This window comes from Amyelois transitella, chromosome 2 (assembly GCF_032362555.1).
Source record: "Amyelois transitella isolate CPQ chromosome 2, ilAmyTran1.1, whole genome shotgun sequence".
NCBI lineage: Eukaryota > Metazoa > Arthropoda > Insecta > Lepidoptera > Pyralidae > Amyelois > Amyelois transitella.
The window spans coordinates 7,133,262-7,157,679 of record NC_083505.1 but is presented as its reverse complement, the minus strand read 5'-3'; the positions used below and the strand labels follow the sequence as shown (position 1 = coordinate 7,157,679).

Sequence of the window (24,418 nt, the reverse complement as noted above, 5' to 3'; positions counted from 1 at the left end):
TTTGAACAAAATCGATCAAATAGTTAATGAGATATTGAATAATTTGGAAGATTTTAGTGCCCTTGTACCTTCTAGTTCTATTTTCTTTCCTTAATATATTATTATAAATAAATCTATACATACAAACAGTAAAAATATTTTGTCTGTACATCTAGTATTTTTGACTGAATTGGATAGAGGGACACTTCGAATGAATAATAGAAAGCAAATATATATATTTTTTTAATTTCTTGTCTGTCTGTCTGAATGTATGATCACGATTATTTCCGAAAGTACTGAACTGATTTACTTGAAACTTTCGCTAATTGCTATGTATAAACTCAGAAAAACATTTAAAGTTTGTTTCATCAAAATCGGTTCACTAAAAAAAAGTTATCGACATTTGAATGAACTCAAGGCATAAGTTTGCCTGCAAATAAGTTACGAAATTTAAAATTCAAAGTCATTTATCATTATACAGCAGCATAATACCTATAACATATAAATATAAGTAAAAATTTATTTGCCGTGTGGTTCCCGGCACCAATGAAAAAAAGAATAGGACCACTCCATCTCTTTCCCATGGATGTCGTAAAAGGCGACCAAGGGATAGGCTTACAATATTGGGATTCTTTTTTTTTAGGCGATGGGCTAGCAACCTATCACTATTTGAATCTCAATTCTATCATAAAGCCAAATAGCTGAACGTGGCCATTCAGTCTTTTCAAGACTGTTGGCTCTGTCTACCCCGCAAGGGATATAGACGTGACAATATGTATGTATGTAAAAATATTTTTGATAATATTCTGGTTTAGCCGGACATAACATGCGTAATTCTCACGTAAATAGATTTTTGGTTTGTTAGTCTACTTTAGTACCGTGTGGTACCCGGCAACAATACAAAAAAGAATAGGACCAAGAGATGGCTCTTCCCCATGGATGTCGTAAATGGCGACTAAGGGATAGGCTTACAAACTTGGGATTCATTTTTGGGCGATGGGCGAGCAACTTATCACTATTTGAATCTCAATTCTATCATTAAGCTAAATAGCTGAACGTGGCCATTCAGTCTTGTCAAGCCTGTTGGCTCTGTCTACCCGGCAAGGGATATAGACGTGACCATATGTATGTATGTAGTTTACTTTAATTTCGACACCAACGCAACGGCCTAGATGGTCCAGTGGTTGGCGCGTGAGACTGTGAAGTCGGCGGTCCAAGTTCGAGGCCCAACAAAAACAAGTTTTAATTTTTATTTACATAATTTTATTTGAAAGTTAACCGAAATGAACTTATTACGGTTACGGAAAACCTACAATCAATACTAGTTCCTTTCTTCTAAGCCTCTTCCGGACAAATGTCGTTCTAAGTACATAATAAAATCCACAACCATCACTTATTACTACCACTCCTGGATCGTGATAGTGGGCCAACTCCATGGAGGTTTTACTCGATAGAAACCACAACATAAACCATCACGCGATGACAATATTAGGTACTCACTCAATACAAACAAACAGATATTATTTTTAAATGTAAATGTAATATGTGTATAAAACATTGAACAAAAAAAAATTATAACGTTTTGTAAGTCTGCTTCCCGTCGGAAAGTTTACCGAGCAATTTTTCTCAGATATTTTCTAGATATTCCCATGGCAGCAGAACGAAAAACGAATTTCAATGAATTCAGAAATGTTCAACGTGCCGTTAAAAGTATGATACGATTGAAACTGAAATTCAGACGTGCAGGAAATCTTAAGCTGGTATTAACTTTGCATTCAAACAAAAAAAAATTGTAACAAACTTCTCAAAATAAAAAAAATACTCGTATACCTAATTAATTAACACGCTTAAATTTTTATACAGAACAAAAAATTGAGGAAATTAGTGAAATCTTCATTTATGACAATAAAGTAGGCAGCCGCATTTAAATTAAATATTCGTACTGAAATTTTATACAAAAAAAAGACAAAAACTCATAATAACCAGTCGTAGATAGCACGTAGGTAGTTATTTCACAGCCCAACGGCTATCCAAATAAATGGGGCGCTATAACATACAGCATACTCAATCAATTTTCGCAGTGATATTGTGTATAGATTTACTTTAATAAGCGTCAGTAAATTTGTCGAGAGAAAAAATTATGAACCTGAAACAAGTTAGTGATAATAAGATTAAAATATTACAAGAAACTCACTCGACTCTTTTCATTAATCGATATAGAAGTTCATTAGAAGACGTTTATGTTTCTAGAAAGACATTATTTAGTTTAGTTTATAAAAAAAGTAAGTTAACGTTCCTGAAGTATTACACCATAACCGTCCTTGAATTATGTGACTCAAACAAACAAGTGTAGTGGGAAATTGGACATCAAAACGAAATCGTGGATTAAATACCAATGAATGTTCTGTGGCGTGAAGAGTTCGATCGCTTTTGACCGTGACAGCCGCCGCGTTGCTCATGTTAATGCTGCTCCCCAATGCTATTGATAAACTGAATCGATGCAGGAATACTTAATGAAGTGTTATCCTTAAAACACTTATGTATGTTCCACGAGGGCCTTCCGCATCGTACTAATTAGGTACATTGCGATCCATTTAGTTTGGCTTTTTAGGTTAAAGTTAAATTTCTATTCTAGGTTAGGCAAAATATTATTTTTACTTATAGGTACTTATTTCGGTTTATACAAGGTATTAAATCTACCTGTCATTTATGAAGTTTTGTACTATAAGCTTATACTCACAACGCAACTGTGTACTTATTTAGCACAAATTTTCGTTTCTTTCCATTTCCGCGAAATTCCATAAATCTTCAATGATGCCTAAATAAGAAAATCTAAGAAGTGTCGGATTTGCTTTGTCTGGCAATAATTCAGTTAGTCATGAAAAACTTATATTACCTTCTGCACATTATTTTAGCTTATGGAAAATATACATATCTTTTTTACATATGAATAACGAATTCTGTCGTAATCAAGTTTCAGTTATCTGAGGAGCGTGCGGAGACAATTCGATTAATTCTAATAGGATTACCTTCGAATTACAAAGATTTGTACTTTTATTGCCTACGATCCCAAACATATTTAATTGAATTACCTATAAATATTAACCTAACCTAAGATCTTAACCTTTTTATTACATCTTAGAATCACATCAAACGTTGTGCAGCTATTGCCTATTGTTATAATTAATAAAACATTAATTACACCTAATTGATGTGATTCTGAAGCATAACATTCTACATTTATTAATATTAAAATATATCCTAACGTTTGACATAGCAACATAACTTAAATGACAAAGTTTGAAATAAGAAAATAATATGACTTCTATTTTCGAAAACGTCGGAGCTTATCTTCTTACTTCCATTCGCATTTTTATTATTACTATGAGTTCATACTTTCCCTACGATCTCGTAAAACATTTTATAGATATCCGTCTGCTTCCTGGTGTATTGTATTTTTATATTAATATCATCGTTTTGTTATTTTGTTATTTGTAGTGATACTTTAATGGTGTAGCGGCCTACAAAACTTTGTTTGAAATATAGTAAAATATGTATTTTAATGCTTGATCAGATTTTTTTTTGCATTCAACGATTAAAGTAAAAATTATAGTGATACAACTACCTACTTTCGTCAAGGATCCCTTGTCCGCAAATAGGCCACTTCCTCGTAGCCCTTTTAACGGTAAGGATTTAATATTAAATCTTCATTTAATAACTGTTATATCTACTTACCTATTTTTACTTACTCCAGAAAATTGCCAAGGAAAATCAGAAGTATAAAAAGTATTTTTATGTTCGTACTTACGTATATTTTTTATCTAATAAGTATTAATTTCGTTTATATTCAGGACTATGTGCATAACTAATGTCCATTTATCTCATATCAGATATTAAAGATAACCTACATCGAGCCGTGAAAATAATGATCGCTTCAAACGATATAACGATCCATATTCAACATAGCTACTTTCGTATAAGTAGGTACATTTTTATTGGAATACATATAGGCATACTATTCGAAAATATAGTAAAAATTAAAATGAATTCAAGTATGAAATATTTTCTCCTTGGTATCATAATTTAAATGAATATTAAGTTTTGATTCTAAAGATTAATATTTTTGACAGGTTGTAAAAATTTTAAGTAAGGTAAGCTAAAATAACAATTCATGTATGAAAATTATTGTATAATCACTTGGAAATATAATGAGGCATCATCTTTTAAAAGTTGCTTGAACTGAACTTAAGTAGCAAGAAAACAATCTAGTACCTTTAACTAAGATTAGAAACATACATACATATCATCACGTCTATATTCCTTACGGGGTTGACAGAGCCAACAGTCTTGAAAAGACTGAAAGGCCACGTTCAGCTGTTTGGCTTTTTGATAGAATTAAGATTCAAATAGTGACAGGTTGCTAGCCCATTGCCTAAAGGAAGAATCTTAAGTTTATAAACCAATCCCTTAGTCGCCTTTTACGACATCCGTGGGGAAGAGATGGAGTAGTCCTATTCTTTTTCTATTGGTGCCAGGAACCACACGGCAAAGATTAGAAATAATAGAGATATACCTACATATTTTTTATATTTCCCCCTTGGGTATTCTAAATTCCGAATGTTGTTATGAAAGATTCCCAGGCGTTCTCAGCATACTTATAAAAAAATTAAGCCGATTCGAGGTCGCCATATATTTTTGCAGTATAATTTGACTGAGAAAAGTAGGTTTTATAACGGCCATTTATTCTTAATAGCTAAGAGCTAATGTCGTAGCTTAGTAGTCTAGTCGTAAACTAATTGTAACCAATGTTTCTTTATTGTGTTATCCTTGTTTTATTGTTTTAAAATAATGATATCCCTTGCTGGTCTAGGAGTTAAGAAAATGTAGTCATGGTGTAGTCAATCAAGTGATGTTATTATATTTGATTCTACATTTCATCAATACGAGTAATTTAACAGGATGATCGACGTCACCGAAATTACATAGTCAAGTCTGTTAGAGACTGCTGGCCCTATCTGCCCCGTAATGGATAAAGATGTGAAATTTCTAATAATATCGCGGAGGTTGAAATAAATACATATACGTTAATATCATATTTGATTGAACCTTATTGATCTTCAGCATAATACAACTTAACGTGTTTTTCATTCTACTATTCCATAAAGAAGATTAAGTAGGTAAACTAAGTGTAAAAATAACTGTACTTACTTGTTTAGTTAATCACTTGAAATAGGTTAAGAGAACAAGAGAGCGTGCTGGTGTTAGTGACATAACCCTCAACGTAGCGCTAGCTTACAGTACTTGTGTAATCCTACGTGTTCAGTTCTATGAATAAAATATTTCTAGAAAATACTTAAATCTACACCCGCGTAAAACGTTAATCCTATTAATTCGCAAATTCGGAATTTCGGATTATCTGCTGTCTTAGTACAGATACTTACTCGTCTTGGACCAGATGAAACCTGTACAATGTACAGGTATGTACAGTGTACATACATATACAATTAAAGCAGTAGTAGGTCTGGGATGAGCGTTGATTTGTCAGTCAGTCAATATATATTAGTTTTCTCTTTTATATAGATACAATACAAGATAAATCGCTGTTATATACACACTTTTTTATTTTAACTAAGAAATATTGAATTTGTTAAAACCATTGGGCTGTGTCTTGCAATTGAGGTTCAAACTTTACAAATTAAGTGGTAAAGAGAGTTGGCAACTACGCCGGCAGCTTGCAGTCATGAAAGAAATTGAATGCGGTCGTTGTAGGGGTACCTACCCTAGGCACAAAAATTTTGGAGCACAGATCTTGAAACCTTTGCTTTTTCGCCTTGATATAAAAAAATATATTCCTGACATTATTTACGAACTATGACATTGAGGTACGTTGCAAATCATTGAATTAATATAAAGAATCACTCATAGTTAGTTTTTCCATTCTAATAACAAGATTCAAGTCAAATTGATAAGCAGATTCTAACCTTTATTTATTTTGTGAACTAGCGTGGCAGACAAGACTGTTGGCGAAGTTTCCAGGTAATGTGAGTCGAGGGGAACTCAAATTGGGACATGGCGACTTTCTAACCCGGTTCCAAGTCAGGCTTAGTTGGCCAACTTTTAAAGTCCTTTCAATCTCCGTGCAGATTGCATGTAGGTGTTTTCACATGGAAAGTTATTATTTTATTGTTACTAAGACTTTGTTTTCGCAGTGGTTGTGGGTAGAAAATTGTTAAATTTAAAATTTTTTCTTCCGCAGGTCGATGATTTTTGAAGTTATTTTCCTTAAGACGCATCGTAAAAGAGTTATTTGACTACGGTAACTTTCAAGCCGACGTTTATTAAAACATTCAGTTCTCTCAGTTTAGTCTCCTATTTGCAAAAGTTAGCTACTTAATTGGCAATTTACCTCATTTTAATGAATTAAGCGGATAAATGCTGAGTTGATCTTAGGATAATAATACGAGCGTGACTGAAATTAGGTTTATTCAAAAGTCAGTAAATTATATCTAGCCAATATCTTTAATGTGTATAATGTCAAAGGTCGTAACGGTTTCGTTGATATAATAAGTGAGTTTACCTAGACACTACATTCTTTTCAAGTTTTATATACTTAGAAAAGTTGATTCTGAGAATCCTGTTGTAATAAAATTTCATACATCACAATGTTTAACGTTTTTTTAAAGTTCAAAGTTTAGTTCTTATTTAATGACTTTGTCGGTCCGGATTCCCAGTTCCAAGGGCTACCCGCGCTCGATCGCTCTTCTAATAACTCATTCCAAGTGCAGGCCATCCGACTGCGGAATTCGACTGACAGAGAATGCTTTATGGTGTCCACCTGTTGTAAGAAGAATCCCAAGTTTATAAGCCTACCCCTTAGTCGCCTTTTACGACATCCATGGGAAAGAGATGGAGTGGTCCTTTTCTTTTTTTCTATTGATGCCGGGAACCACACGGCACTTTTTTTTTAATATGGAATATATGTAGGTATATAAAAGAAAAAAAGTTTTCTAAAGGAAAGCATTTTTTCTTTAAAGAAAATCTCTGAAAAATACGCAATTGCATCGAAATATCCAAAAACATATGTAGATGTGTGCTAAAATAAACAATATAATGCAATTCAGAATGTTCGACATAAGTTGTTATCACTTGTAAGCCAAGCCTTTGTCTCTCAGTTCTTACCAGGTATACCAACTTCCTTATTCATTGAGTGCTTTCTGTTTCAATATGCAAAGCTTAGGGATTACTAACGCTTAACAAGTGAAAACTGCTTGTCGGTGGTTCATATGTATGTATGATTCTTGGATGATGACCAAAACTAATGCGTTTATTATGGTATTATTTTTAAATTTTATTTTCACTGGGTCTTTTTTTTCAATGGGATTTTCCAAAAGTCCATGACAGAAAAATACACCTTACTAAAATAAAAACTTCGGGGATTACCTCAATATTTAACGAAAAGCTTTTATTTTAAAAATACAACCGGCGTAATCCGTTTAGTGTTTTCGGCTGTATGTTGATAGATAAGTAGGTCAAATGAAAAAGATATTCTACAGATTTACAGACAAAACAAAAACAAACATATTTATTAATTAAGCAATTCAGTATCACCAGTTACCAACTCATGGACCACCAGTTCTGATAACAAAAGATAATTATAAATTACTCGCGAATCTTTTGGCAGGGCTCGGACTGCGAAATTGATGCAAATGTGGGCGGCGTAGTTCAGAGTGATATGCTATACAAACCAGTAGATATCAGATCGATTTAGATAATCCGTATCAAACCATTCATATCGATAAATAATATTTCAACATATAGAGCCATTAAAGGTAAGTTAATTAAGTTTTATTGATTTCCGTTTCGTTTACGGATCTACAAAAATTACCTCGATTGCATATTATAGGAACATTTTGGGTACATAATAAACAACATTTGGAATGTGGTTCTATGGAAGTCGTAATGGGCCAAGGGCTTTGCCCCGTTAGAGTATACTTTAGCCGGTATTCATGAGAGGTGATAAGAGAGCGCTAATGGTGATGGCGGACATTTATCAGTTTAAGGCCAAAATAACTTTTTAGTAGGTGTTAGGGAATTTTATCATTAAAGAGTTTCTGGAACAAAGCCGAAACGGGTACGGGTCAGTACTCTGTTATCTTTACTAGGTAATAATCCTCTGATAAAGGAGGAAGACATGGTGTACTCTTTTCTTTGTTACATTGAGGCGTACCAAGGCAACACATGAACCATTAAAACATTTGAATAAGAAAGCGGAGGCATTATAAATCACGTTGTGAGCAAACGTGCGACGCTGTTTACGGTATGTGCATTTACGACACGGATTTGCTTGTCGTAGAATTGCATTGAAATATTACCACAGCTTCGTCTAACCACGACGATGTACGAATTTAATACACATATTGCAATGATGTAGGTATATCTATGTAGATATTACGACTGCACTGCGGGGCAGCTGTTGTGAGGCCGAAATGAAATCTGCATACTATTTTCTTTGCTGTCATTGTTGTTCGTGAAAAGTTAATTTGCGGGATATGTGTTTCCATATTAAATATGTATAATAACTTTGGTTTAATACATACATATAATCACGTCTATATCCCTTGCGGGGTAGATTGTGATTCAAATAGTGACAGGATGCTAGCCCGTCGCCTAAAAGAAGAATCCCAAGTTTATAAGCCTATCCCTTAGTCGTCTTTAACAACATCCATGGGAACGAGATGGAGTGGTCCTATTCTTTTTTTTATTGATGCCGGGAACCACACGGCACACGGCACCACACGGCAACTTTGGTTTAAAAATGAGAATATTGTTAAATGCGATCATTTACGAGCATTGTCTTATCATGAAATATTATAATAAGTTAACATTCTATGTTATATCCGTGTATAGGTATGCTGCTTATGCCCAATTCAGTCCTTGAAGATTAATATTTATTGCTTTTTATTAAAGTATCTACTGAAATGAATATACTCGTAGTAACAATCCCACACAATATTAGCTCACGAAAATTGCGTTCACTAAGGGCGTATAATATCCCTTTGAATTGCTTAGGAATATAAATAAGGGTAGCAATTTTCACTTACGATATCAATTTTAAACTTTATTATCAGGGTTCGGGAGGAATTAAATAACATCTCTATTTGTGTGGCCTGATCTTTAGTACTGATAAACCAAATGGCAGAAAATATGACGTCACTCATAAATAACATGGCTACCACGGAACAATACAAATTTAAAACGACGGACATCTACATGACAATGAGTTACCAGGGAAGTAAGTAAAATATAAATGGGTATGTCGCAAACCGCGCGCGCATCGTCTGTCGAAAGGCCAGAGGCGATATATATGGGAACTCGAAGATAGGTACCAACAAAACGTGAGAGCACAGCACATAATCAGAATGTAAAATACCAATGAACTAAGAAAAGTACTTGACGACAAATAATTTCAAATCGCAGATATTAACTTCTGTAATGCTATTGATGTTTAGTTTCTGGCCAAATAAATTTCGTGCTCTTAGATCAAACTGATGCTTTATGAAGTCCAAGTTATTTGTATTATACGTTATTCTTTGACTTCTTAAAAGATATTAATCTGAAAACAGGTAATTGATTGAATTAATAGGATTAAGTTATCTGAGCCTATGTCATTTATATTCCTTCTCTTATACTTAAAGAGGCTTCACGTTACTGAGGAAAGAATTGCAAATTTCGAGATTCCAAATATAGAATTAAGTAATTAAACGAGGAATGTTCAGAATGCATTAGATTTCGCTACAGCCATGGGCGAAGTATTTAACTAGCGCAATTTAGTACAGCGCCGAATAATTAAAGTAGTTAATGTCTGTTTACTCAATAAGTTAAGTACGAGTATAATACCTAATTGGGATTTAAGTAAGAGAATGTTGTAGAACTTTATTGACTTTAATTACTCTAAAATTAATTGAATTAAATATTATTACAAAATTCCTGGAAAATCTGATATTCATTAAGCTATAAATTACTTAAATTACTTCTTTTTTCTGTTTTTTGTAAGAAAGGTAATTTACGAGATAAAATTTCCAAGATAAAGCCTCCAATTTGTTTAACTAGCGTAGTGCGACCTAAGCGGACCCCTAGCTTCTTGGATGCGGGTGCAACTTGGAACACGCCAAGATGCAATGCAATCCAAGTGGTAATGCACTAGACCCGTAAAATTTTATGTTCGGTTTGAATCACAGACACGGCGATAATTATAACAAGGAAAAAGGAAGTATGTTACTTCTACTAAAAAATACGCGATTGTCTTTGAACTTTTGGGATTTTGTGAATATGTTATATTTTGTTTAAAAATATTTCTATGGTTTCGACTGTGTGTCGATAAATAAGTCAAGAGATTATGAGACAAGCGTCAATCCACATTCGGCCTAACACTGCAAACTTGACTGGAATATCTTATGCCTTGTCAGAGTAATCTCCATCTGACATGGGCTCTACATGTGTATTAGATCAGCATTCCTGTGTTATATGCAGCCGAGTATGTGCCCGGGACAGTTAATGGCGATGGCAAATCAAATATTTCGCTGTATATATATATAGTCATGTGTTGATATTGCTTAAAGAACTTAAAGATAGAAATTTCTTCAATGCTCAGACTAAGATAAACCACATATTTTTATAGATGCAGACGAGATAAGAAAAGTGAAATATAAATGCAAAATGCAAAACAAGTTTTACAATCAATTATTAAATGCTTATTATTTATTTTCCTCATTGTTGTATTTTTTTATAAATATACATTTGTTCTAGAAAAAATTATAGCAAGATATATGTATATGTACAATAAGTACTGAAAGGTTAAATAAATTTCAGTACAAGACATTTGAATCAATGAATGAAACCCTTTCATGTAGACACTCATGCATATTCGCTTAATTTGGGTTGCTCCTCTAATTTCTATACCTAGTAACTTTGAAATCGCTCAACTGATTTCCATCAAATGTAGCTATTTTGACAGATTAGGTTTTCGATTAACATATGCAAAGTTTTCGTCTTCTATGATATCATATAGAGAAGTGATAAAGAAACTTAGTGCGAGTCAGTAGGTACTTAGTTATTTATCTTCAATACCTCTTATATCGATAGAGATAAAATTTATAACATAAAAGAAGACCAGTCAGGTACCTACCTTCTTTCTATTTCGGTACTGCTTAATAATGCGTAATTCATCGTCGCTGTCACTGCTTTCGCTGGAATCTCGCCTATGCCGTTGCATTTTAATAGGGTCACTGATCTTACACAAATTCTAAACGATGTCGCAACCTTGTCGCGGCCAAACCAATTTAACAATAAACAAAATAAAGTTCTTTCTTTCCGTCTGAACACAGCTATTATTGAAAATTAATTGATTTGTAGTTTTGTAGCGTGGTACTTATGAACCTGTCCGATGTCATTACTGATTGATAAAAATTAACAAATTCCCTTAATTTTAGTGTAGTTAACCATATTAGGCACAGCGCATTTTGATAATGACAGGTACCCATTGTGATTACCTATTGTTTAGTTATGCAACTTTATTACTCATGATCATTAACGTATAGAAATCAGACGCATCTACGAAATCTATCTAGGTTTGTTGTCCAATATCGGGCTTCTGATTTTCATTTCCTCCTGGAGTAAGTCTCGGTTTCGTCCTCACCTCTCTGGAGAAGTTTTAGGGTGCGCCTTTGCGCCTATGACTACGATCCTGGATTAGGTAAGTCAGGTTATACACGAAGCGACTCCCTAACTGACTTCAGCGACCTTCTTAGGGGAACATAGCGCACATTGGATTATATTTACAAATCTTTTTACCTGAATTATATTTTTCTCCATCGTAAGTGTATACAAACTAACTACTTATAACTTAGAAAAGAGTCTTTGGTAATTGCCCATGTAGGATTTGAACCTGCGTCTCCCTCTGTTCCTGTCTTTAATTGTTCGACCACAGATTTCCTCACCATGTTTTAATCATTAATTAGGTATATTTGAAATTATTGGAAATATAATACTTATTTTGTATAAGTAGGAAAGCGAATTTATCAGGAGTCACACTTCTATGTAAAATGTTTTTAACCCCCGACGGCAAAAGAGGGTTATCATTTATATTTTAAAAGAAAGAGGCTTGTTTTGCTATAGATTTGTAGATTATAAATATTTTGGGTAAAAAAAGAATTCGGAAATTAAAAAAATATCTGGTAAGATGAGGTTTCTAATTGAATTTCAAATTATTTTTTAATTTCAGAGTAATTAATTTTGTGAGTAAATTAGGTTTCGAGAACAAGTGATAACTTTAATTACTCAACAATCTCAAGAGAATTATTTAATGTTAACCACTTGGTTAACTGTGTAGGTTGATTGTAGAGTTGAAGCTATAACACCTTGTCTCAAAGTACTACTCACTACGTTTTCCTAGTCTGTCTGTTTATTTTGTATTTGACAACTGCCACTGCAATAACGTTCTACGTAAATGTTTAACATTTCGTGATAACCAATTTTTAAATAGTTACGTCGTATAAAAATTATTCTGATTGTATTATAACATTTATCTAACAAAATTGTTACTTATTGAATTATTTTAAATGTCTCCAATGTTTAAGTTTTTTTTTAAATATTTTTATCTTAACTTATGATTAAAAATTAGTTATGAAGACCGAAATCATTGATAGTGCTTGAAAAAAGTTATTATCACCATTTTACTGTCAATTAAATTGATTTTACGATTTTACTGTCTATTAAATCGATTTAAATCGCTTAAATACTCAATGATAACTTTAAAAATTTATTTATATCTTCTTATGTATCAATCAATATTAAGGCTAAAATTATATTTTTGTTGTTTATAAAAGATGAATGAAATAAATTATTAAATCTATAAAATGTTAAATCGATTGTCTCATGAAATCGTAGCAGTAACATTAAGAATACAAATCGTCGGACAAGGTATAGTGATCTTATAAAGTATTGGAATTAATTGCAATCAGTAAGAGCTTCTGTTTTCTAATATATAAATCTTTCGGCTTTTATACAGTAAGGAAGGAATTAATATTTCCGGTTGGGTGGGTGGAATATTAAACCGAATAGATTCCGAGCAGCCCATCCAAATAAATGGATTTTAGGCGAACAAAGTGTCGCGCTTCACAAGTGAGTTTTAGTCGTTTTGCTTTGTTCCAAATATTCTGGTGAAGTTTTAGCCAGCCGCATTTAGCTTTGTATATTGTGGTCTGTTTTCTTTGTAGCATTCTCATTGTGTAATTTGAAATAAGAATTGTTAAAGACAAGTATTTGTACTTACAAATTTATTTCAGACTAATTAGTTTTCGAGTCTTATTCTCAACAGAAGATATCAACATCTTCTTGATGATGACCAGTGTTTGCAAGAATTAAGTTACCTTCTACTAGATGAAATAAATATGTATGTAAATCTGAAAAAATCGCAAGAAAATCGCGAGAATAAGAAATAGCATTCCCATTTCGGGAAAGGTCAAATATAGATACATTTCTTAAATTTCCATGTTGACGATAAATATATACATATGTAGGTAACATGCCAAATGACAGCTTTATGACGTAGCAAAATTCCAAAAGAGAATTCGGACGGTAAGACGAAAGACGGGCAGGCAAGCAGAGCAATGGTTCGACATAGAGAGGGTTCTTGGTTAAATACGTAACCCTATAAAGATCGATTAACACTCAATAAACAAGAAATGAATATGTCCCTTTGAGCAAAAATATGTAAGTTCAGCAGATTTCGGTCATTCTCATTACACTCCGTTTGAAGTGACACAAGAAAAAAAACGCTGTATTGGGTACCGTAACTCAAAAGAAAAAAGAATTCCCAAGGATCACTTTGTGTTTGAGACTCTCAGCTATCGAATTGAAATCATTATTGCTTTTGCTCGGAGCTGTGAAATTGTGTCAATGCAAATAAAATATGTCTACACTTATGAGTATTAGGCATACTAAGACGATCGTTGTTTATTTGGATAAAGTAAACTAAGTGCTTACTTAATTTAAAAATAAATATCATGGACGGAACTTATGTAAAAAGTATAGTGACTAAGCCATCAAATGAATTGGAAGCAATATGTTTTTACCGCACATACCTATATACTTTAAAACATTAGTTTTTAAAGTACCTCTCAATTTTATCAGCTATACAGCTGAACGTGTCCTTTCAGTTGAGATCGATGCAGTCGATTTGCAAGACAATTGACTCTGTCTAACCCATAAGAAATTATATGTAATTATGAAATGTTCAAGTTAAACCTATTTTTTAATAAACAAATCGGTATTTTTATATTCGCAAATTCTTTCCACAAGAATAATTTTCCGATGTAAAAGATATCTAACGCGTATGTACCAACATTAGTCACCTTTTACAACATATAATTATCTTATACGGATTAGAGGTTAGAACACATGCCATCATTAGGCGTTTGCAGTACACAAATAGACATGATTAGCGGGTAATAATATCAGGCACCTACTATGGTTTGGCATTTAATATATAAATTGCAGAGTCTAGTGACGGAATAGCTCCTTAGGGAAGAATGAAGGCCTAATATTTCACTTATGTTTCCTGGAGTGGATGTAACATGAAGTCTCTCTGAGGATATACTTATTTGCAAGTACATTTTATCTTTCACTTATCCAGTAAATAACAAGGTATTTATAAGTTAAAAAACTCATATGTCGAGTGAGTTTGAAAAACACTTTTTACAAATGATTGTGTTACAATCATTTGTAAAAAGTTTTTTTCAAATATCAAACGATACAAATAAGTATGTATGTATTTAGGGTTCTAATTTGACGTATAATGTGCATAAAAAAGTAAATTAAGTACATACATAGTTCAAACAATAGTCCATTATCCACTCCAGCGAAGCCTATAGATTATATTTTGTTTACAAAAATATTAGGATGTAATTCGCGTAAACCTTTTGAATCTGTTAAAACCCTTATCGTGTTAACGTCAGAACCGCAAAATTAATTCAATTACTTAGAGATACTCCAATATTTTCTTTGGGGCTTCTTTCCTACCATTATCAATGTAATCTCATTCTCTCTGTGGAATTAACAAATCATGAAATGCATGTTATAGTACGACACTTGAAATTTTGACTTTCCATTGTACGACTTAGGTACTTTTGACTGTCTTTCAATTTTCTTCAATTACTTATATAAATACTGTGTTTTGAGATATAGATTGTAATCGAATAAACCTATAGGAACAACTTACACGAGGAAAGTAGGTACTAACTTGACACTAACCTAATATAAATATATAAATTTATTCGCAGGAAGTTTTATCAGGTGAGAAACCACATATAAATTATTTTAGTAATTACATCAGCAAGGACGCATCGCTGGCGTTAAGGTCACTAAAGTACTCAAATCAATTTCGAGTTAAATTAGTTTAATTGAGAAGTGATGAGTAATGGGTGCGAAAGTGTGTCATCTGCAGATAGTACGGTGCGTATGGCCCAATTATCCTGCGCGTGTTTGCAGAGGAACCGACGGCGCAGATACCGCGCCAGGCTTCCGTTTACGACCGCCCGCCGCGCTGCCGAACGCAGCGTACCAGTGTAAACAATTATCACATTAAACGAAGAACAAAGAAACACATCTAATTTTGCATGTCGATAATTTTAGAAATAATTTTCAAAATACTTGAATCGTACGGTAATTGCCTGTAACAAAGAAAACGTTCTAGTTGCGTCAAATAATGACGCAATATGTATAAAGTGATATGGTTACCTGTAGCCAAAGTTGTGTGAAGGCCATCCAAACGGAGTTTAGGAAACATAATTTTTCCACAGAATCAACGTGATGGAAATTCAACATCGTGGGAAAATGATTTTAAAACTTAGGTACTGAAAATTTCAAAATAAATTTCAATGAATGCAATGAAAAAATGTAACTCGGTAGCTAAATTAACCAGATGTGGTAATCTTCTCATTCCATCCTACTAATATTATAAATGCGAAAGTTTGTGAGTATGTCAGGATGTCAGGATGTCAGTATGGATGTTTGTTACTCTTTCACGCAAAAACGACTGAACCGATTACGATGAAATTTGGTATGTAGGTAGCTGAAGACCCAGAACATATAGGCTACTTTTTATCCCAGAGTTTAACGGGATTGATTCCACTTAATATTTGTATGTATGTGTGCTAACTAAAGTAAAACAAATCTCATTATAGCAAATCTTAGTACCTGTAAGATCGAATTAAGGAAAAACAAATAAAGCTAGATTTTATTCTAATTCATTAAATGATTGGCCTTCGTAACATTGAAAATAGGGCGCGAGACGGAAGGGAACTGCGTACACATGATATTACCGCCCTTAGTCTGGCGCCATTGGTTACAGTAGGTACAAAGGGCTCCCAAATAGGATCTGGCCTCGGCCTTGGTGGTTTCCAGAAATGTTGCTGAGTGGTACTCATTAGGTATCTGGCTGGATAACGGATATTCTAAAACTAGATGCTGCCCGCGACTTCGTCGGCGTAAATTTCGAGTTGAATTTTGATCATACAGTCAGATACAGACAGACAAAAAATGTAAAAAAAATTTCTCTATCTGTTTCAGCCAAATTATCAAATGTACAGACAAAATATTTTTACCGTTTTAAGTAAATCGATTCAGTACATTCGGAGATAATCGTGATCATACATACAGACAGACAGACAAGAAATTAAAAAAAAAATATGTTTGCTTTCTATTATTCATTCTAAGTGTCCCTCTATCCATTTCAGTCAAAAATACTACATGTACAGACAAAATATTTTTACTGTTTTATTATATGTATAGATAAACACTTATGAAATATTGATATAGATATTTCACAAAAATACGTATATTACTCATACGTTATTATATAAGTAAGGAAAAAGTCTTTGTTTTTTCAATTTCAAATCAATATTTTCGTATTATTCGTTCACAAATATTGTTATAAATTACGATCTGTCTGGGCTTCTTCTACAACAGAACGTTACTTGTACTAACTTTACCTCTTTATAATATTAGAAACGCTGGACATTTTAATAAACTTTTATAAGTTTCAGTTAAAGTTCAAAACATTATTGTTTTGAATATTTTAAATTTTTAAATGACAAACAGTATTTGTTAAATAGGCTGTAATTTTGGTGTATGTAACGTGGTGTTTGCTTAAGAATTATCATGAGTACTCAGCTAGACATTTTAATAAATTCGGATTCGCGCTACATAAACCGGCTTCACTTGCACCATAGTGCATTGTGGCGAGCCTGGAACTGCACTTTTGGGCCTACGTGCATACAAAAGTCCATTAACATTAATCTCTTTCAACGGTTACTGCCACTTAATGTCTGTTAGCGATACTTGTCCTTTGTTCTAACATTTGCTTTGTAAAAGCTACACTAATAACTTTTTGATGACAAAATATGTTTCGATGCCATGCTTACACCAACCTCAATTATTTCGCATGCTGCGTTTGAACCGGCTTGCAAATTTGTAAGCCAATTAGTGATACTGGCTATGATGCCCGGTTGGTTGCGTATGCAAAATCCGGATTCGTTCAGGGTTTTATTATTAGGTACCTACACTTATATGATCCCGAATGTATCAAATTAGCATTTCACTGGGATAATTTTTAATGCCGCCGTCACGCCGTGAGCATATTAATTCTTATTATCAATTTGAAGATATTTTTCAGTAATGTTGGCAAATTAGCTTTTGTTTGTAATATGGGAACTGTGTTAAATTGATACAAATATATACTCGTATTTACGAGCATATGTAGCTATAAATATCTTGCTTTTATTATTTGAGTAAACTTAAATAAAACATGAACAATTTCATTATTATTTCTTACCATTATTTTTATAACAATGAATAATTCTAAGTTAATCAATATTGTTCTACAACATTGCAAAAAAATATCTTATGGAAATCATTGAATGACAAACAAGACATGTTTTATTCATGAGATCTGTAATTTATGGGAGTCTAAGAATTGTACTTTTTATCTTTTCTTTAAGGCAAACTTAATTATGCTACAACTAGAGCAAAGTACTCGTAAGAATAAAAAATGGATTAAATGTCTACATTAGTCTGGGTAAGAAGTGAATCATTACAATACTATTTTAAACTTAAATCGAATACTTCGTCTTTGAATACGTAGCCAGCCTATACGGACACAAGCCCTAAATACTCGTAGATTTCAGTAGAGTAGAATACTCGAAGAGTCATTCGAAATTAGTGGACCTTGGGCTCTCAATCAACATACCTAATGATCTCAAAGGTAAAAGGTAAAAACGGAAACCTATTAAAGTCTCCGCAGTCTGTCTATCCCGTAGAAATGTAGAAAATTTAAGTACGGAACCTTTCGAGCGCGAGTCCGAATGTGATATGGATTTGAACCTGTGTCTCCATGCCCATTATGTATTTTATACCCGTTTTACGCACATTGACTTGTCCACTGGAGTTAAAAAGTACGTATATAAGACCTATAGAAGTTTCTGATTTACAGATTTTTTTAAAAATAAATGAGTTTTATATTGTTGTAATAGAATCAATATGATTTAATATTGAGATAATACCTATGTTCAATTTACAGAGATACTTTTACGTTTTATTGTGTAGACAAATCATTTTGTACGTTATTAAACTAAATTTTTGTACAATGTTTATTAAAATATTATCTATCCGCCCGTGCCTTATTGTACTAATTCGGGATGTTCAAAGGAAACTTCGTGGAAAATTTATAAGTACTTTTTAGAATTTTTACTTTCGTAAAGTGAGATTACTTATTCAAGCTGTTTTAAGTATTTGATTTATTGCGATTTAAGGTAATGTCAGGGGATTTTGGTAAGAACCTTTGACCATTTAAGTACTAAGGATGTTGGGCTTATGGAAAATTATTTAACTGTTACGGATTTATGAACTACAAAATTTTATGCAGCGGTGGCTCTTTCCCGGAGGGAAAAATTTTATTGAAAACTTATACCTATTTCAACTTTTCAAAATCTCTCACAAAGTTGTCTATACTTAGCTAGGAAAAGTTATGCCCACATCACACGCACCATAAACATGACAACTAAATGTTCAAGATATATACCAATGAGGCAAAGTGCTACCGTAATATGTTATTCACCTAAGCTTTATTTAACTCCGTACAAAGAAATATACCTATACCTACTAAATGTCCATTCTCTTATTCAATTTCTAATTTACAAAACTCAAGCGCGCTTATCTTGATGTTGTGTCATCAGACTGATGCGATCAACTGCCTCGTCCCAGGAAGGAATCAAGGTTAAATTGTATATATAAAAATAAAAAAAGAAAGAGAAAAATTCTTATTTTGGCAGTTGGTAGAATAAATGGCGGGAGAAACATGACTCTCTCATACAAAAATTAATCTGCAATTGATGACCGCAAGCTGTCGTTTTATTTTACAAATAATTAACAGTAATCCGTAAAACATTACCTTTCAATAGAAAACCTATAAACTAGCAGACTTATTTTTTGGATGAAGTATTATTATTTAGTATTTATTTTTAAAAAGTATTCTGCGAGTTACTTCAGAAATTTCATTTAGATATATTGCCATATTGTTGCCAAGGGAATTCAAGGAATATAAACAAGGAAACTCCGGTCTTATCCTTGTCAAAGCTTTGTGGCCGCCTTTTTATCTTCTCGATTTAGGCGATTATTACAATGTGTAGAAGCGTATTTTCATCCTATCTAATTATACCTAGGTACTTATTTACATCGAAAGTAGTAGTAAATTACATCATAAGACAAGATCATGCTAATTCGTAAAATACACATAAGGAAAGATATTACTCGTATTTACTTTTTAACATGGAGTAGATATCTACCACTTTATGAATTTCTATTAAATTTGGAATACAGGTCTAATATGGTATTATTTTTTGAATTTTTTACGGAAGACTGATTCGATCATGTATTTAGATAAATACTTATATGCCGTGTGGTTCTCGGCTCTTTAGAACTGGACCACTCCATCTATTTCCCATTTCCAAAATGCGACTAAGGGACTTCATTAAGGGGATGGGAAGTAACCTGTCACTATTTAAATCTCAATTCCATCATTAAGCCGTACAGTTGGACGTGCCCCTCTCGGTCTTTGCGAGACTGTGTATGTATAGGCTATTTGACTGTATTAAAAATACACATTTCTTTTATGTCATCCGTCTTAATATTATTTTTTTGGAGCGATTTGTAATAACGCGAGATAAAAATATTGCATTATTTTAACAAAATCCGTCTCAGAAAATTAGGGTTTTTTATGCAGCTGTCACGTGACTAAAAACGAACGTGATTGGCTATTTCTATTATGACGTCAATTATCCATAAACAGACTGTGGATCGTACCGTTCCTTAGTGTTCGCTATTATTTTTCAAAATTTTATAAGTGTTTGATCGCTCAGGATTACTCAGATAACATAGGTATTTAATAATGAAAACCAATTCCGCGAAAGCTGACAGTCGAAACCTACCAAAAGTGGACGCAATAATGGTTGGCGTCTTCTTCAAAGACAATCCAGATTTCTATGCTGCCGAACTGAGGAATGTGAAAACATCAATGTAATTATATCTTGGTAACCACTGATCTTAGATCATGATCTGAAACCACTTCTTGCGAATATTCAAATCCATCGGCAAAAAAAAAACGGTTTCGTAGGAGATTTTATTGTTGTATTCGTGCATTGAGGCACTGCACAACATTTATAGGAACTCATTTTAATTATTTTCACACATATGACGTGGCACAAGTTAAATAAAACAAGAGAAAATCAAAACTTTTCGAAACACCAACAAGCTTTGTATGATATTTACACGAAATTTACGTCACTACATGCCATGGCCGCCATATTGCTAAAAGTTGCGTTTTGGCGGCATATTTGAATATTTCATTTTCTTTTTCGATTTTTTAATAAAATAGCTGTAATAAAGGCAGAAAAGTATTTTTGTAGGGCTCCTTATAAACAAATAAATACCCTAAGATAGTTTTTAGAACTTTGTCAAATAGCCTATTATATATGAGCGAAGGAAGCTGGTTAGGTTTAATAGATTCCGTAACATAAATCCATGGGCCTAAATGGAGGTTAATTTTAAAATTTGAAACACAATTTTCGTATAGTCAATGTATCTTTGAATCAGTTTATATCGGTATCTGTTAAAATATACAAACCAATTTTTTAAAAAATAATATTGCGCTATAGTTTTCGGATTTTATATGATTCTTTATAAGTACTTCATTATGTTTATGTCTTTTTCTTTTAACTTTTACAATAAATACGGTTTCCGAAACCTATACGAAAAGGGTTCCGTTTTAATAAGATTATGTTTCCCAGTGTACAGTGATCGCCTATTATATAATATCAAACTTTGTAAAAATGTGGCCGTCCAAGCGAAAAGGGCCCACTGAGCACTTTCTAGTTTCCGAGATATTTGAGATTTTGTGAAAAAAGGTGGAAAATTGGCATTATGCGATTTTAATGGATTTTAATGCAACATGCAATGGGCTACATTTTCGTATAATAATCGTCTGTAAATAACGAACACAACGTGAGAAAATTGCAATTATATGTTTAGTGAAAAGGGACCAGTTATCAACACTCTTTAAATTGAATGATTGAAATTGAATTCTATAATGATAATGAGTTAAATAACAACTAATGTCGATGTTTAACCAACCACAAAGACATCTACTGTCAACAGCGATATTTTATAATAGAGATTTTTTGACTAACGGTGTCGCGCCAAATGTCCATAAGTCACGAAAAGCTCCTTACAATTGTTATAATTTACAAACCAGAGCTGATGCAGTTAATTATATAAAACAGTACTCCAATGATAATGGTTTAGTTTTACCTGGCCGTCTACCAGGTCACCGATATAATTCTGATCTAGTAATACTTCCTTGCAGTATGACCAAATCATACGTTTATAAAACATATTGTGATTCACTAATTTCACTGAATAATATTCCTGTTGGTAGGAGTACTTGGTACGACCTCTGGGAAACATTTTGCCCAAATGTTGTTGTGCAGAAACCGAAAACTGACATTTGCGCAGTTTGTCAAAAACTCAATCAAGTAAGAAACGGGTCATATTTTTGTCCAAAGCGCAGGTCAGAAAATATTTGAGATTTAATTCTGACTTTTGAAACCTGTAATAGGTTAATTCTTTTTTTTTTGTAATGTGTCGTATTAATGACTTTTAATTCATTAATTTTTATTCTTTTGACGTAAATTTAATCTGTTTTTGTATAATGTCCTACGAGTAGTATATTCTTAATAAATGTGTGTTACAATGTACGCGAAATATAACCTAATTTTGGTCAACTCGACCCATTTCCTAAACTTAACATAACTACCAATTAGTTTTAAGTTTTTATTTTTTTATTCAATAGTATTGCCATAATAAAAACTAGTCGATTTTATACTTAATATATATCTCTATTATTATAAATAAGAATCTATGTAACTGACATCTTGATCTCTAGCTATTACAATTTAAAATTTTATTGTATTCAACTGGGCCCTTTTACTAAACTTATTATAAAGTTAGTTTTAAGCTTCTATTTTTTTATTCGATGGTGTTGCCATAATAATAACTAGTCGATTTTATACTTAACATATTGTTCTATTGTAATAAATAAGAATCTATGTAACTGACAACTAGATCTCTAGCTATTACAGTTTAAAATTTTATTGTATTCAACTGGGCCTTTTTACTAAACTTATTATAAAGTTAGTTTTAAGCTTCTATTTTTTTATTCGATAATGTTTCCATAACATTAACTAATTGATTTTATACTAAACATATTGCTCTATAATAATAAATAATAATCTATGTAACTGACAACTAGATCTTTAGATAATACAGCTTAAACTTTCAATGCCTGTTTCCCAACAATTTGATTTTTGTAAGTGTGAACTTTGAAAATTTTTTATTCCAAGAAATGTTATTATGATTAATTTTTTTTTATTCCATATGATCAACCAACTATTTAACTATCCAAATATGGCCTTAACTCAATACCACCCAAGTGGTACCTTTATGCTTGGACTGCCACAAATATTAATATTAAGAATTCATCTCGGTAAATATGAAATTTGTTTTTCATCATTTCAGAGAGCTTCACGGCAAGATTCATAGTGTGTAAAATATCTTAGGAAATTACTTACACAGAGACTAACAAGTAAACCTGTCTACATAGTATTTTATTCTAAAAGTATGTACCTATACAATATGTACAGTTAGTCTTTGTGAGTACCGCAAGTACGTGTGCTGCATCAGATATGACGTCTGAAGATCGAGCAGCCGCCGTCTCCGACACTCTCCGCGCCGGGCAACTTTAGATACCTATCCATATCTCACTCGCCGCGATATTACTTTGTTTGGCCTTATAATGTTTCTTATGACCATTTTTGTAGCTTTTATGAAGTTTTGTCCTCCAAACTCAAGCGATTAAACGATGCAAATTTATCAGATTTACTTCAGAGAAGTCTCGTATTATATGCGAAACTTTTTAAAATTACTCTTTAAAAAGTTTTGCGATAATATTACGGATTTTTTCCTATTACATTGCGTATCTTGAAGGTTATCCTTCCTATTAAGTTCGTAAACGAGAAAGTTTGTTATGAAGTATGGGATTGAAAAATAATGTATGTACTTACACTGAATGTCGGAATCACACAGGCTAGAACCTAGATTGACAATAGATTTATGTACAGCAACTTGTGAAATTATAATTAAAAGTACATATTAAAAAATAACAAAAGTTTTCATTGTTATCTTCCTCACGGTAATTTGTAAAGATGCGCAGTAAACAAGTTTTACACGTATCTTACTTATTTCAGCACGTATTATAATGACGATGTAATTTGTATTTATTTGATGTGGTGATCACAAACCCGTGTAGATACCAATTTAGGTCTACCTATTACAATGCAAAAATGAAATCACATGCCATAATCACTATGTTTCTTTACTATCCTATAATTTCATCTTGCGTGATCAAGTCAAGATAGGTCGTTAGTAAACAAAGCAGAGAGAAATACATACGAGGACAGTTTAAAGTAGAATAATACATTTCTGCTCAATAATGCACTCCTTAGCCATGAAACATAAATATGTTAAATGAAAAATAGGTTAACCTATTCCATATACCTTGAATCGATTGCAATCGGTAACTCCGTATATCGACTTGTGAAGTTTCTAGCTTGACAATGGCTATACAGCTCCTGAAGAATGCCAAATTTCGAAATGAAATTAATGTTGAATTGTAATGTTTTTTTTGGGAAATAGTTGGAGTGCACTGGGCGCGAGATGATCGGAGCGCGCGCTGGTCGTGCCGCGTGGAGTGGAGCACAGGCGGCGCGCGCGA

The 24,418-nt window shown here is 32.8% G+C and overlaps 1 protein-coding gene across 1 annotated transcript in view; it reads right to left on the bottom strand.

Annotated features, from left to right (window-relative positions):
- Positions 1–24,418, bottom strand: part of LOC106133570 (uncharacterized) — a 30,138-nt gene extending 5,720 nt beyond the window's left edge. The window contains exon 1 of the mRNA XM_013333352.2: positions 24,202–24,418. The gene's annotated coding sequence lies outside the window, so the exon portion shown is untranslated. The remainder of the gene's footprint in view (positions 1–24,201) is intronic.